Raw genomic sequence first — 15,230 nt, 5'->3', positions numbered from 1 at the left:
GTCTATTCACAGGCCTAAGGTTTTCATTCTGTGCCAGGAATCATACATCACAGTCAACATGTTTGTCTCCAGAGCCAACTGAGAGAAATTGCGGAAAAAACTACTATTAACAAGAGAGTAATTACATCCAGATAAATTAATTATTAGTCACTCTGGACTGATGGGAAAAGCCCACACAAGTTCTATCAACTGAGTTCCCACTATTAAAAAAGAAATAATCAGATATGAAATCATAAAATAACCTGAGATTTATCTTTTCTGGTCTACTGGTCTTGGTTCTACATATTTGTTAATATGATATCGCTTATTTATTTTAACTTTACATGTGGAACAATCTTATGAATTAGGCAGTGGTGGGATTCAATTTTTTTTACTACTGGTTCTTTGGGTGTGGCTTGGTGGGTGTGGCAGGGGAAGGATAGTGTAAAATATCCAGTCAGAGGAGGTATTTGGCTGTTCTCCGAACAACTCAAAATTTCTGCTACCGGTTCTCCAGAACTGGTCAGAACCTGCTGAATACCAGCTCTGGAATTAGGGCAATCTTATGAGTAATAGTCACAGGAGTCAAAGGTCATTTGATGGCAAATAGCACTAGCTTAAGCAGTGGAAGTGGCAAATATAATTCCATCAGAAGCGATCAGTGAACAGGTGATAGAAGTTGTTTAGGAGGAATTTAGATAACCACAGAATGCAGATAACCTTTGCAATGAAGAAAATTGAGTTGAAAATTGAGATATGAAGGGTGGAAAAGCCAACAGATTAATGAATATTCTCTTGAACATTTAGCCCAAAATGCCTTATTTCAATGACACATAAATTGATATGTAAACTTATTTACAGTGATGGGATTCAAATAAATTAACAACCGATTCTCTGCCCTAATGATTTCTTCCAACAACCAGTTCACCAAACTGCTCAGAAAGTTAACAACCGGTTCTCCTGAAGTGGTGTAAACTGGCTGAATCCCACCAGTGCTTATTTACCAGAAACAGTGAATGGGTGTAACAGATGCTTAACCCACTGAGTTCTCAATCTACAAAATGTTAATAATTAGTACACAGAATTTCTGATCCCTAACATTCCTGCTTGGCCATTTTTAGTGCAATGGATATCCTGTATCCAGAATGAGATACTGAATGCAAGTTTTATTTTACTAGTGACCAGTCATCAAAAATCTCTATTTGCGAATACAGAACTAATCCGAGAAAAGGTGAAACAATCAGATGACCGTATAACCACACTAATTGGTGGATAACTATAGATATGTAGGTAGATACTAGACTTTACCAGTAACAAAATTACTAGTCCATGTAAGAAATTTTAAACAAATATATAAAATGCCTTGGTGTTATAAAAATACATGAGGGATAATAGCAATAATATTCATATATTAATTTCCATAAAATTACATGTAATTATATCTTTGCTGATAAAATTTTACCATTTACTCCAGCATGAACAAACTGCATGATTCCAAAGTTTCAAAGCTATGAGCAATGTAAAATCTGCATTGTTGTGAACAGTGGAGTGATGTGTTAGAGCAAATAGTGCATTCAGACTGTCAGTTAACACATGTAAACATTAAATTAATTGCCTTGGGAAACCCACAGTGGATGCTTGGGTTGTTATGTTATTTTAATGACTCTACTTTGAAAGGACAAACCCCCAAATGAAATAGCAAAGACTGTTAATTAGAGGTCTTAAGGGGAGTGGTAGTTACTCCACTCTCAGTGAGAGCTACTGAGCTACTCACTCAGAGCTGTTTACATAATCCCATGGCCAACATGTGGAGGGATTCCTTGTTTGTATTTAACTGAGTTGTACTTCATGGAGTAATGCACATGTTTTGGTCCTATGAGAAAAACTTTCTTGCAGATTTGGAATGGGAAATTTTCTTTGCTGACATTCAGGAGCCTTTCAGTAAGCACTTTTTAAAAGAGTCAGTTACATTTCCACTTTAGGAAAATTTTGCCTTATTTTGCGACTGATCACAGTTTTAACAGTAAAGAAAAAGTACTCTACAACCAATCCTCACAGTTATGACCTTCGTAGGTCTATAAAGCAAGGAGACTGAAGTAAGATGCTAAGCATCATGGCAGTTGTACTTAGTGACCATTTGCCTTAATGACCAAATTGTTGACCTCAGTTGTGGTCACCAAATGAGGACTACCTATAATAGTTTCCTGAACATCATAGGGGAGCTATCCAGATCTCTGGAGAGATATTATTCTAGAGGACAGTTATCACGACAGAGAAGGCATGTCTCCTGGGTTCTGGCAGACAATTCTGTTTGATCAAAATGTGACTTGGCCTGATCTTATCAGTTGGCAGAAACTGGAACCTGGCAGTCTCTCAAATAACCAGACCCTACTCCATGAGGAGTGGAGTGTTATAAGTGTTAAACCACTACCTTGAACTACACCACAGATTGGATTGATTTATTGAGATTTCCTGTTCTTGTTCTCATGTTTATTTTACAAAAATGAATACAACCAACTAAGCAAAAAAATATCTAAAATTTTGGTCAGGAGATACTCAAAGTCCACAAAGGGGCTGAAGGGCATATGTGGCCATGAAGTAGGTGCTGTTCATTGCTGTGCAAGACCCTGGGTATCATCATTGATGGCAGCATGGTACCAATAAATCCTTTGGGTGCTGTTCCTTCAGCTGTCAACATTACCCATCTTAACTCTAAGTCAGAGGTCCCCAACCTTTGCGGCTTGGTGGCCTGACCGGGGGGTGGGGAGGGGAACCGACCAGTTGAGCTGTGCACACGTGTCTGTGTGTGTGTGCCAGCCCACCACTCACATGAGTCAAGATGCTTGCATGCACATGTGTGCCAGCCTGCTCCTCACACCACTTGGTAGTAAGATGCAGTCCAAGGGTTGGGGACCACTGCTCTAAGTAATGAGATTTAGTAAACCTACTTGCACATGTGACATTTACTTTTAGGGCAATATGCTTTCTGATGACAAATTAAAAGGAAAATACATTAAAACATTCATAATATGTACAAATATTGGATTTAGGTTTTCATGTTACAGACAGCTAAAAACAAAGCTAAAAAGCATTATAGGAATAAAAATCCATCTAACGTGATAATAAAGTTTGCAGATGATATCACTGTACTGGGTCTTATCACAGGAGGAGACTAATTAGCATACAGGGAAGAAGTCCAGAAGTTATCCACATGGTGCTCAGAAAAGAACTTGCATCTGAACACCAGCAAGACAAAGGAGATGGTGTTAGACTTCCGGAAGCAGAGAGACGAACCTGCCCCACTCTACATCAAGGGGGGCTGTGTGGAGAGGGTCTCCTCTTTCAAATTTCTGGGACTCCACCTTAGCCAAGATCTTCACCTGGAAAAATAACACAATCCAGGTGGTCAGGAAGGCTCAACAGAGACTCCATTTCCTTAGGGGCTTGCGGAAATATCAGGTGGAACAATGACTGATGGCTTCCTTTTACCGATCTACGATAGAAAGCGTCCTTACATATTGCATTATGGTATGGTATGCTGGCTTGACAGCTGAGGACAAAAAGGCATTACAGAGGGTGATGAGCACAGCACAAAAAATTATGAGCTGTCCCCTGACACCACTGGACAAAATCGCCGGGACCTGCTGCTTCATCAAAGTGAGGAAAATCCTCAGGGATGATTTACACCCTGGTCAGCACTTCTTTACTTTCCTACCATTGGGCAGGAGATATAGACAAATAGGCTGAAAAATAGCTTTTGTCCATGGGCTGTCAGACTTCTGAATGTAACATAAACACCACAATTAGGTATAATATGAGAGACTTGCAGGGCCAGTACCAAGGAAGCTCATTTCAATTTCATTGTCCACATGTTGTGCATTGACAATAAACATTTGATTCATTGATTTTGATTGATAAAAGTCTAAAAGGCAAGTTGTAAAAAAAAAAGTCTAAAGCAACTACAAATGTTGCCGCTTAAAATGCTGTTGAATTATATTAAAGCCTGTTGGAATAACATTCAAATCATTTCTCTATACATATTCATTCTCTCTCTTTTTCTACACTCAACACACACACACACACACACGATATTGATTTCTCTCAAAGGATTTCATTGGCGGAAAAAAGCTTACTAGTTAAAAGAAGAACATTTTAATGTAAAAATATTGCTGGAAAGTTAGATCACAATTGAGTACCACTGAGCTTTTTGGCTTTCCCAAATCACCCACACAAAGAGAGATCATTTCTTTTTCTTTTAAAATGTATAATCTCAACATTCTGTCCCTGGAGCCAAAAATCTGACAAGACCCCACACAGTTATTAAAGATAATAAATCAAACAAGGTAGATTTTGTATGTACAACAGGACAGATTTTACTCTCTTTCTTGCACTTAGAATGTTAAATGGTTTTCTTTTATTTCACCCAGCTCGGGTATCTTAAAAATAAGGAGAGGACTCCAGGGATGCTGAAAGTTTTATTAGATATAATTATAGTTTCTTACTTTGAAAGATTTAAATGTATATCTTAATGGCATAGGCAGTTATCCTGACTAAATGTGATTGAGATAAAACATGCATTAACATTAAATATCTAGAACTTTGGAAATATTGGACCATAATTGCAGCTGCTCTCTTTCTGTGTGTGTGGAGGGGGCGCACGCGCATGCGAATGTGTATCTGTATCTATGTATTTCAGAGGATGCAAATTACTATTCTTACAGTGTATCACTGGCCAATGAAATTGTTTAAATGCTGTATCCATTCATTTGTTAATAAGCCCCACTGAAAAGTGGGATATCAAAATTCTTAACCTGGTGCCCTGTAATGGTCATAATTGTCTCTCAAAAATAGGATTTCTTAAAAAAGCAAAATTGATCATACAATGCTTAAATAAAAATGCTTCCTCCGCTTTTTAAAAAACACATTTGAATATGTTGCTGAATATGTCATTCTATGTAAGCTTACTGATTGGATGGACGTTTCCTTCTGAACATTTCAATCTAGTTTTAACCAATTTTGACGATAGTCACTGTCAACTTTACAATGCCAACTTTCTATACTCCTCCCAAGGAGTTTTTGTTTCAATCCTGGAGTTGACTGGTGGCCTTCTAACATCTACCTCAGCTTGGCTGAGCTACTATCTCCCAAAGTTTGCTTTGGTTTCCCTTCCTGAGATTAGCCGGCCCAGAGTGGTGTTGAGATTTCCCCTTCACTCATTTCCTGATGCCCCAGAGGGCTGGTGCAGAGAAGGGGAGATCTGGTTGATCATGGAGAATGGCAACCAAGTGACCAAATTTTCCACTCAATGGTCATCCACATGATGCTGATTACCTCAGAAGAGGGACTGGTCCAACTCTGGAAGTTCATTTCCTTTATTCCTTTATGTGCTGCTCTGTTGCCCAAGTTGTGCTGTTTACCGGTGGGCTTTTGGATGAATTCAAGGTACTAGTTGTTGTGGCATAGGGCTTAGCTATCCAAAGCAGGGGTCTCCAACCTTGGCATCTTTAAGACTTTTGGACTTCAACTCCCAGAATCCCTCAGCCAGCTTTGCTTTGCTGGCTGAGGCATTCTGGGAATTGAAGTCCAGAAGTCTTAAAGTTGCCAAGGTTGGAGACCTCGATCCAAAGAACTGTCATTGTTTCTGCCCGTCTGGAAAACACATGGTAGGGACACCCCAGCTCCCATCTTTAAAAGAGTTACATCCGGTGGGGCCTGGTGGCCTGACTTTCTGACACAAGGCCTGCCCTCTGGAGGGCTATGTATTTTAAAAGTCATCTTTTTTCTTTCAAGTGTTCTGAAGGGGAAAGCAGAAAAAAAAAGAGGGTAATTTTAGACTGTTGCCATTAAACTGAATGCTTTGAAGGAACTCTTCCCACTTCTTCCCTCTCGTTATTTTTTTTATATTTCTTTGTGTGTGCTTTTTTTATACAGAAGGATTAATATATGAATCATTATTCTTATTTTGGCTTACGAGATGCAACATGGTGCTTTTATCTCTCTCCCAAGAGTGCACATTGGCACCATAGCAGAGGACATGGAGGAAATGGTTTTCAAAGGAGCAGATGTAGGGACTTCAAGAACATCCGCACTGGTTGTTTGTGTGGAAGGGATTTCTACTAGCTATTTTCCAGCAAACCAAGTCATTCCTGCACGTTCCTGCCACTTTGAATCAGAACTGCAGGATGACATGTTATTTTAAAGGGACATCATACCATTTTCATTAAAGATTTTTCAGCCTTCCTACAATCTCAAAAAAGGAGCTACTTTGCCTCAGAGGATCAGATGGCACTGCTGAAGATTGTATATTTGTGTCAGAGAAGGAAATAAGGATTCGGGAGAAATGTAAAGGACAAGCAGGCAAGCAGAACCCAATGAAAAGCATGAGTGAAACAGAGGCCCCAAATAGAATACAGACGTTGCATCATATTTACTCTGAAAGCAAAAATAAATAGGTGAATTAATCACTCTGGCATCATGGTTACAAAGGGAACATTTATGTGCTACACAGGATTTGCCTCCTTTGCATGTGAACTATTTGGAAAAAAACATGATCTTAAAATCTTCCATTCCTTTTATATTGTACTTCTCCATGAAGATAACAAGCAGAGTAGATGGCAAATAGAGACCTAAACAAGATATATTAATGCAACAACAGGAAAACATTATGTCAATAAATATAACAAATAAGCAGCTTTTGTACATTTTTCCTTATTAATTGATTTTCTATTAATGTATTTTTCGGATTTTTAAAAAGCCATTTTATCCATTTAAACATTTTTGTAATATGCAGAGAAGTCTGATTCCTGGTTTAATTAAAGTATAACCAACCCTAACTCTAACCCTAATCAATACAATGCAATTATAAACAATGAAAAAATAAACAATATATTATTAAAATTATGTCCCATAATGTACTTCTATTTAAAGAAACATTGTAAGCTATTCACAATGATAAAAATGCAATAAAATGTATCACAAGTCATTAGTGTAAGAATATATCCTAGCTTATCCCCATGTGAAATATATTGATTTTGATTCTTCAAATACTACTGAAGAGCACTGAAGTCCATCTCATCTAAATGGGTGTTTTATTGAGAATGTTGTTAACAAACAGTTAAGCAGTTATAAATGAAGTATATTTAGCTTATTTATTCATTTCAATGATGTCCCAATGTTGTATTTGGCTAAAGCTTTCCTTCTCTTTGTCCAACATCTAGGTGGAACAGGCTCTCAGTTTTAAGTGTAATTAATTCAACACAGCTTATATGATTACTCCCATGTACAGTATTTAATAGCATTCTGTTTCTGTCACGTAAAGTAAAAGTGATACTTCTGAAGGGCTCTGGAGACAGCGTAAAAAACATTTTGAGAAGAAAGTTGTACATTCTTAACTATAAGAAATATGCTTAAAAGTTTTTTAAAGTCTCATTTTAGAAAATAAAGCATGCTAACATTTGAAAGAGACACTGGTTGAAATCTGATAAATTTAAATTATTCTCCCAGGAAGGAATATGTTTACATCATTGCCAGCTGTACAAATAATCTGAGAAAAGCTTTTTTTTTTCTTCTATGAAGACATTTGTTGAGTTTATCCATTTTAGCAATCTCTAAAGGTTTCCTCAGTTAGGACTGTACCGTTTCCCAACAAATGATAGAGTTGTCTTTTTCCAGTTTCTAGAACAGATAATCTTAAACTGTTGCTAACAAATTCATGGCTAGCAGTCCAATGTCTAGAGCAGTGTTTCTCAATCTTGGCAACTTTAAGATGTTTTGGAAAGTTGATGGATTTCAACTTTAAGAATTTCAGCCAACATGAATTCTGATAATTGAAGTTCACACGTCTTAAAGTTGTCAAGCTTAAAAAACACCGCTCTAGAGCTTTATTTCAAGTCTGCTAAAATCCTTCCAACATCATAGGGATTTTAAGTCAGATTCTTCTGTATTATCCTAGATATTATAGTAGGATCTAGCTGATAAATAGAGATTTGATAAGATTAAACATATTTGAACTTTCCAGATAAAAGAGACTTGGAAAGGTGATTTTTTATCTTATGTGCATTGTGCGATACAGAAATTATTTATATAATCGTTTTTGCATTTTTCCCTTTTTTGAGAGCTCAAGAAGCTTATATTCAATCTGGAATATAATAGTAACTATATACGGTAAGTATATTAAAATAAAATGTTACATGTAGTCAATTCTAGCGGAAAAGTAAGATATTAAAATAGCATTTGAGACTATGGAGATGATCCACAGAAACATTCTCACAAAAGTGCTCAATAGAATTTGGGAAGCAAATTCAGGTCGGCGCTACAAAATGGTTGCTTTGAAGCTAGATATGCATGTAATTCATCTTCACCTCATTCTAGCTATCATATGAAGATGCCCCATGAAATGTTTACAAGTGAATGTCAACATTACATTGTCATTGTCTCAACTCCATGGCAGAAACACTTGCCTGTTTACCTGTTTGTTTTAATGTGTTTTTCTTCTTCAACCAACACAAGTCCTGCTGTGGACATGAACTGCATCAGTGTGGTGACAGATGAAGCAGTTTTGGTCACTTTGTACTGTTACAAGTGGACCCCCTTTCCTACACTCATGGGGAACTACATTCCATGGACATTTTGGCTTGTGTTACAGAGGCTGCCACAGTAATACCTGACTAGTGCTTTGGAAAATCAGGGGTCCATATGTTATGTCTCCTCTTGGAAATTCAAACGAACAAACACAAAGCAGCCGTTTCACAATCAAATCAAACTGCAGGAAAATAACAAGATAACAGCTGCCAGAAACTGTTAGGACTCCCCTTCAAAATTCAAACAAACAGAGATCTCTTTGCAGAAACGTCCTCATTCAAAATAGTCATTTTGTTTCTGGCAAAAGGCACCAGCTCAGCTGTGTCCTTTTATACCCATTAAGGCAACGTGCTAATTAACTGGCTTGCCCTTCAGATTAACGTTTCCTGGTTCTGACGTCAATCCACGATCTAACAGTCATCAGATTCAAAACTCCTAACAGGACCGATCCTTCCAATCACAACATCCATATATGCAATAATTTAGCACTCCCTTGGAAAAGCACCAAATTATTTAAAAAGCAGGTCTAGAACTCTCTAGAGGAAGATCTATTTTGCATTGAAAGTTTATTTAAATTGGAAAGAGATCTGGTTTCTGTCAGCTGCATGCTCCTGGTTCTGTCCCAGTTGAAAACATCCCCAGTTTTCTACTGCTTCTGCTGGTAGGACTTTCTCATAGTCTTATTTTATTGTTTTATTCCTTGGGTAGCATGCCAGTTTGCATATCTCATGAGCTACCTTTGGATGCTACTGGCCATAAGGTCAGAATGCCTTAATGAGTCAACACTAGCACTTGCTCTAATTGGGAGAAGAAGCCTAACTGATTAATTACTAGATCAAAGACATATTCAAAAGAGAAAGGGCACACTTCTCCCTGATCTCATCCTATATTGCAACCTGTCAGTTAAGTCTAAACACAGGTCTAGGAATCAGCCAATAAGATTTTCAACTTAATTTAGTTTATTGTTACAGCTGACCGATGATAGATAGACAGATATAGAATATCTGAGGGGGGGGGAGGGAGGGAGGGTGTTTCTTTTACTCTTGTACCTCAACAAGGGCCTACTAGGAATAGGATGAGGTAGGCTATAAATATAAATAAACAAATAGACAGACACATGTATCATTTAAGGAAAGCATGTTCCTTATAATTGTAAATAATTGATGGAAGGAATATTTTTATTTTTTTTTCTTTTAAGGGATGAGGGAATTAACATATAATTCTACTTGGGATCTGCCTTTAAATAAGCTTTCCTCATATTCATTTCATTTTCAGTTAAATATAACATTGCTTTTAATAAACACTAGTAATAATAGTCAATATTTTTTCTGGCTCTCAATCTCATTTTTAGAGCAAATAAACGTTATGCATTTTTAAGATTCTTTCAAATTCTCTTCTGGTTTTTTTTTTTAAAGAATTCTAAAATTCAAATCCAGAAGAGGTTTATTGTATTGAAATCATGCTTTAGCACTTTAAATTCCTTGGAATGTCTCAGTGAGAGTGATGATGGCAAGCTAAGAAGAGCACTTGGCATTGTCACCACTTGGGATTGGTGTTAAAACCCAATCCTTTGTCTACCTAAGTTTCCTTTTTCCGCTATGTATTCCTCTTTCTGCTATGGACAGTGATTAATGTAATGTATGTATATTGCATGTGTATACCTGTGTTATGTATGTGTATGGGTAGATATATATATACTATATTTTGAGAGCAGGCAACAGAATTTCATTTTTAATGTGGACCAGTGTGCTCACAGTAAAAAAATGACAATAAAGGTTATCTTATCTTACCTTGAATCAAGTACATAATCTTAGGCAGTCTAATAAACACAACTTGCTGGCAGTTTTCATGTTGCTGAAAACATGTTATATGAAGGTGACACAATGCATGGGATCTCAAAATGTTTAATCTTTATTCTGTGATGTAGAGGCAGAATGCACTTGTGTGATTTCTGATAATTTATTAAGTATGCCAAGAATCCAGATTTATGGCATATATCTACAGAAAAAGATTTTTTCTATAGCCTTTATTTACATTCCTTAAAATATTTATATTCCTGTGTAGCCTATAAGGTGGCACTATTCTCTATCCTAGCAAAATGCTAAACTAACTCTGGTTTTCAGTTAAGTTTCTTTAACAACCAAGTCAAGGGATGTCAGAAATTAATGCTTTTTAAAATACAATGACACATAGGTTTTATTAACAAAGGGACTTATATATCGAACATATTTTACCAAGCACATACAGCAGCTTATATATTAAATCAATATTTTTTGCTTTCAAAATGAAAGAGGGAGAGCAACATTTCCTGAACACAAATAAATGTTATGATTATAGATCTTCAATAAAAGAAAAGAAATCTGTCGGTTCTTCTGACATTCCAAAAACACAGAAAAACAATCATAGCCATAAATACTGTTCCCTGTGTTTAAGTCAGATTTAATTAACAAGCAATTAAGCACACACTTATTAACCATTAAAACTGATAACTGAAAAGGCAAATCTTGATGATAACAAAATTCCACTCTGCAAATTAGTTTGAGTGATTCGGTTTGGGTCTCTTACTATCCTCTCATTTGCAAAGATTAGATTCACCAAGCATCTTGTATTTATATATTTTTATATATTTAAAGATATAAGAATACAAGCAATTGCTTGCATTCTAATTATTAAATATTGTAATACTGAATAAATGGAAAGTAATTGGAAGTATAGAGGATTATCATTCAAGCAGACTTTTAATAGATGTTGCTCTTCTCCCTATTAGCTTCTGCAGAATGTAACTATTTTCTGGGGTATTTTTCTTTAGAATTTTGCCATTCAGCATTTAGCATTTGTTACAGCATTTATGCTATTGTTTGCTTCATTAAATGAAGAATACCCATGCTAACAGGACAACACTTGGACTGTTTTAAACTTTTACTATAATATTTAAAACAGACCAAGTGTTTTCCTGTTAATATGGGTATTTTTCATTGAATGAAGTGAACAAGAGTACAATGCTGAAACAGTCTGTATTTTTTAAAAATCATTCTCATAATTCATTATTGATGGAATTCTCATGCATAAATGACGGTTCTGGTACTTATTGCTTAGTTACATAAAGATTGAGAGAGATATTAATATTCCAGCTTTCATTGTACAGTCATCTCTTTAGATGATACAGCAGTTCAATTATAAGAAAAGATCTCAAAAGGAACTTCTTTCCATGGCCTCTATAACTGCTGAGGAATGCTGGAATAGTGTGAAATTGGTAGCAAATTAAAAACAATAGGCCTCTTTAATCCTTTACATACTGATGTAAGTTCCAAAACACCACCAAAATAAATTCTAAATACCGTGTATTTTGGGGACATATTCAAAATTTATCATATCTGTTCCAGCCCTGAACCATATCTAGAATGTTGCAAACTCTTGGAAGATCAAATTCCCCCTCCCCAAAATCAAACCCCATCAACCATCCATGTTACATACACATAAAATGAGACAGGGCTGGATTGAGCCATCTTGGATCCCCTAAACCAAGGGTGTCAAACTCAAGGCCTGGGGGCTGGATCCAGCTCACGAGGTGCTTCGATCTGGCCCATGGGACTTCCCTGGAAACAGTGAAGGACCGGCCCATGGTGCCTCTGCCAGCGAAAACAAAGCTTGGGTGGATGTGACGGCCTCTTGCAACCCTCTGCCAGTGAAAAGAGAGCTCAGGAAGGCCACATGTGCCGCCCTGGAGCTCTGTTTTCACTGGCAGAGCATCGAGCCACCAGAGGTGACCCCGACACGACTGGCCACATCCACCTGGCTCCTGAGGCTATACACAACCCCCTCAATGAAATCGAGTTTGATACCACTGCCCTAAACCCTTGCTATATAATGTCCCTTCCCAAGTAACTACACATATTTTTTCCAGAGTAGTGTTTCTTATCTTTGGCAACTTTTAAGATGTATGGACTTCAGCTCCCATAATTTCCTCATCAGCAAGCTGGTTGGGCAATTCTGGAAGTTGAAGACCATCTATCTTAAAAGTTGCCAAGGTTGTCCATTCCAGAATTCTCAGGATTCTAAATGGCAGAATATATACTGTACAGCCCTACTTCTCTGAAAAGAAAAGAAAAAAAGAATTATAAGATGGTTTTACCAACAGAATATTGGAAATCTAAGCTAATTATAGGTCTGCAGGAAAAAAGGGCATGTTCCCAGAATTCATGAAACCATATATTTATGAAGTTATGACTGTTGCCTTAGCATATTTACTGAGAAGAGAGCTCCAGCAAAATCCATAATTTATCTTGAAGAAATTTCCTTTAAGGGAAGATGTTGATCTTCATAGAATTAAGTTCTCAAACCTAATCATGTAATGACAGCTGGACAATTATCTTATTTCATACTGAATAAACTGAGGTCAAATAAGATGTCTGACTCATATATTTAACATCCCTTGTTGCTGGATAAGCCTGAAAGGTAAAGAAATTATGGCAATTATTTTGCCACATTTAACAGCAAGATTTCAATTGTGAACATTTAAAGTTTTCTTTTTTTGCTCATAGTGAGTTTAATGACAAAGCCCATGAAACGAATGACTTAGAGAAGTGATTACTTCACTCCATATTAATCAGCAGATATTGTTACCAGTCACAATGCCTACTATTTAGAACTGAATTAGAATATTTTGGAATGTTAATAAACAGCATAACAATTATTCCTTGTTAAACAATGTTAAAGGTATTTTCTGATAATAATAAAATAAGTTTTATTTTAGCATTAAGTCTATAATAATGAGATTAATAATAAGATTAAGTCTAGTATTATATGGTGATAGTATTTGTTGAAGCGATAATTTGAGATTTCCAGCAATAGCATTTCCACCTAATGGAAAAGTTGTCTCTGGACCATACTGTAATTCTGAAAAGCTGCTTGCACAAATACCATCACATCTAAAATGTATTCAAGATTTCCAAGGCAACACTGGAATTGTTGTGTCAAGCAGAGGCCGACCTGAATGGAATCCATATGAGAGCAATACCCATTCCATAGTGCCACACCTTTCCTCAGTTGTTTCATATATTTAGGATATATTAGGTATGTAGAGACATAAGGGCTGAAAGACAGTAGACAGCAGTGAATTCAGATAATAGAAGTTCCATATTCAAGAAGTTCTAATAAAACCAATGTTCCTCTCTCAGTTGACAACCATGTTTTTTTAAAAAGACAGACAGACAGGCAGGCAGACAGACAGAGGCTCTGTCTACCATTTTTACCATTGGCTTTCTGTACACATGTGTTATGTACTGGCCATGCTCTCGCCCAGTTTAGCAAAGAGGAAAAAAGTTCTGGATATGTCATGTGAGGCTGCCATGACGATGTGATTTTGAGGGTCTTGAGAGGCAAAACATCTTCAAAGAAAAAACAAGGCCACTTCACTGGTGGGATTCAAATTGTTTTACCACTGGTTCGGTGGGCATGGCTTGGTGGGTGTTCTTTGCTTAACGCCACATGCAGTTTTCCCCACACCAGCTGAGACCTGCAGTGCCAATCAGCTGAGAAGATAAAGAAGACAAAAGCACAGGGTTGAGTGGGAGGGCCGATCCTGCACTTTTCTCTTCTTTTTCCTCTCAGCTGATTGTCAATTTTTTTTTCTCCTCTCAGCTGATTGTGAGCGTTTTTTACTACTGGTTCAGCCGAGGTGGTCCGAACCAGTAGCATTCTACCACTGGTCCAGTTGCCTCCTGAAAAAGCACCTTTGGGATGTAAAGCAAATGCGTATAATCTTTTACTTAGCAACTCATTACAAATCCAAGTTACTATAATAGGTCGAAAATTTTTATCATTTAATAAGATCAACAAATAATCAAAAATGCTTATTGGAATCTAATGCTTCCTAAAGGGAGAAGCTTGTCTACCAGCTTCTGAGGCTTGGAGTGTACACAGTATATCATGTATAAGGTGTTATAGAAATCCTTTTAAATGTCCGTCAGTGCAGTTAGAAGGTATCTCCAGAATCAGTTATGAAATATTTACTACTATTCCCAGTCATTGATTTTTTAAAAAAATGTATTAATAAAAAATAATATGATAGCTTGTATATAGCTTTATCTATTCTGGTTTTAATTAAAAAAATCAGGTCGCTTTTGTTTATCATTATATAAAGTCTGTTTGCTAGCACTCTCTGCTTATGAATGAAGGGCTGTGAATGTGAGGTTAGTGCCTAAAACTATAAACTATAAATAAAACCAGGCCACATTGCTGTAAATGTGGGGTAAATCAATAGCTTAATATTTGCCGGCTGAGACTGAATTCTCTCCCCTTTTTTGCCTTTTTTAAAAGCAATTTGAATAAAAAATATAGCCTTTAAGAGGCTCAGTGGTTATTTTACTTCTTCAATTAAAATGTTATATATGTTATAATATTTATAAATCTCTCTCTAAAGTGCTCAGCTTAATATGGAAATTTGGGCCACAGTCCATATTTTTCGGTAGTATTTTTGAATGCGACGACATGCTTTTCATAATCTTAAAGTCATGTTGATATTTTAAGTTAGATTAAATCCCAAAGTGACAGACAAGCTTAGTGCTTTAAACGCCATAAATGACTTTTGCAAGAAGCCTATTGACTGAGGTTATCATGGATGTTTCTGCTCATTTTGAAGAAATGTGGATTTCTAACCCAAATAGTGAAAG

Source organism: Pseudonaja textilis, chromosome 1 (assembly GCF_049901715.1).
Source record: "Pseudonaja textilis isolate UNSWEBS1 chromosome 1, rPseTex1.2, whole genome shotgun sequence".
Lineage (NCBI taxonomy): Eukaryota > Metazoa > Chordata > Lepidosauria > Squamata > Elapidae > Pseudonaja > Pseudonaja textilis.
The sequence above is the reverse complement of the archived record's forward strand: the minus strand, read 5'-3'. Positions refer to the sequence as shown.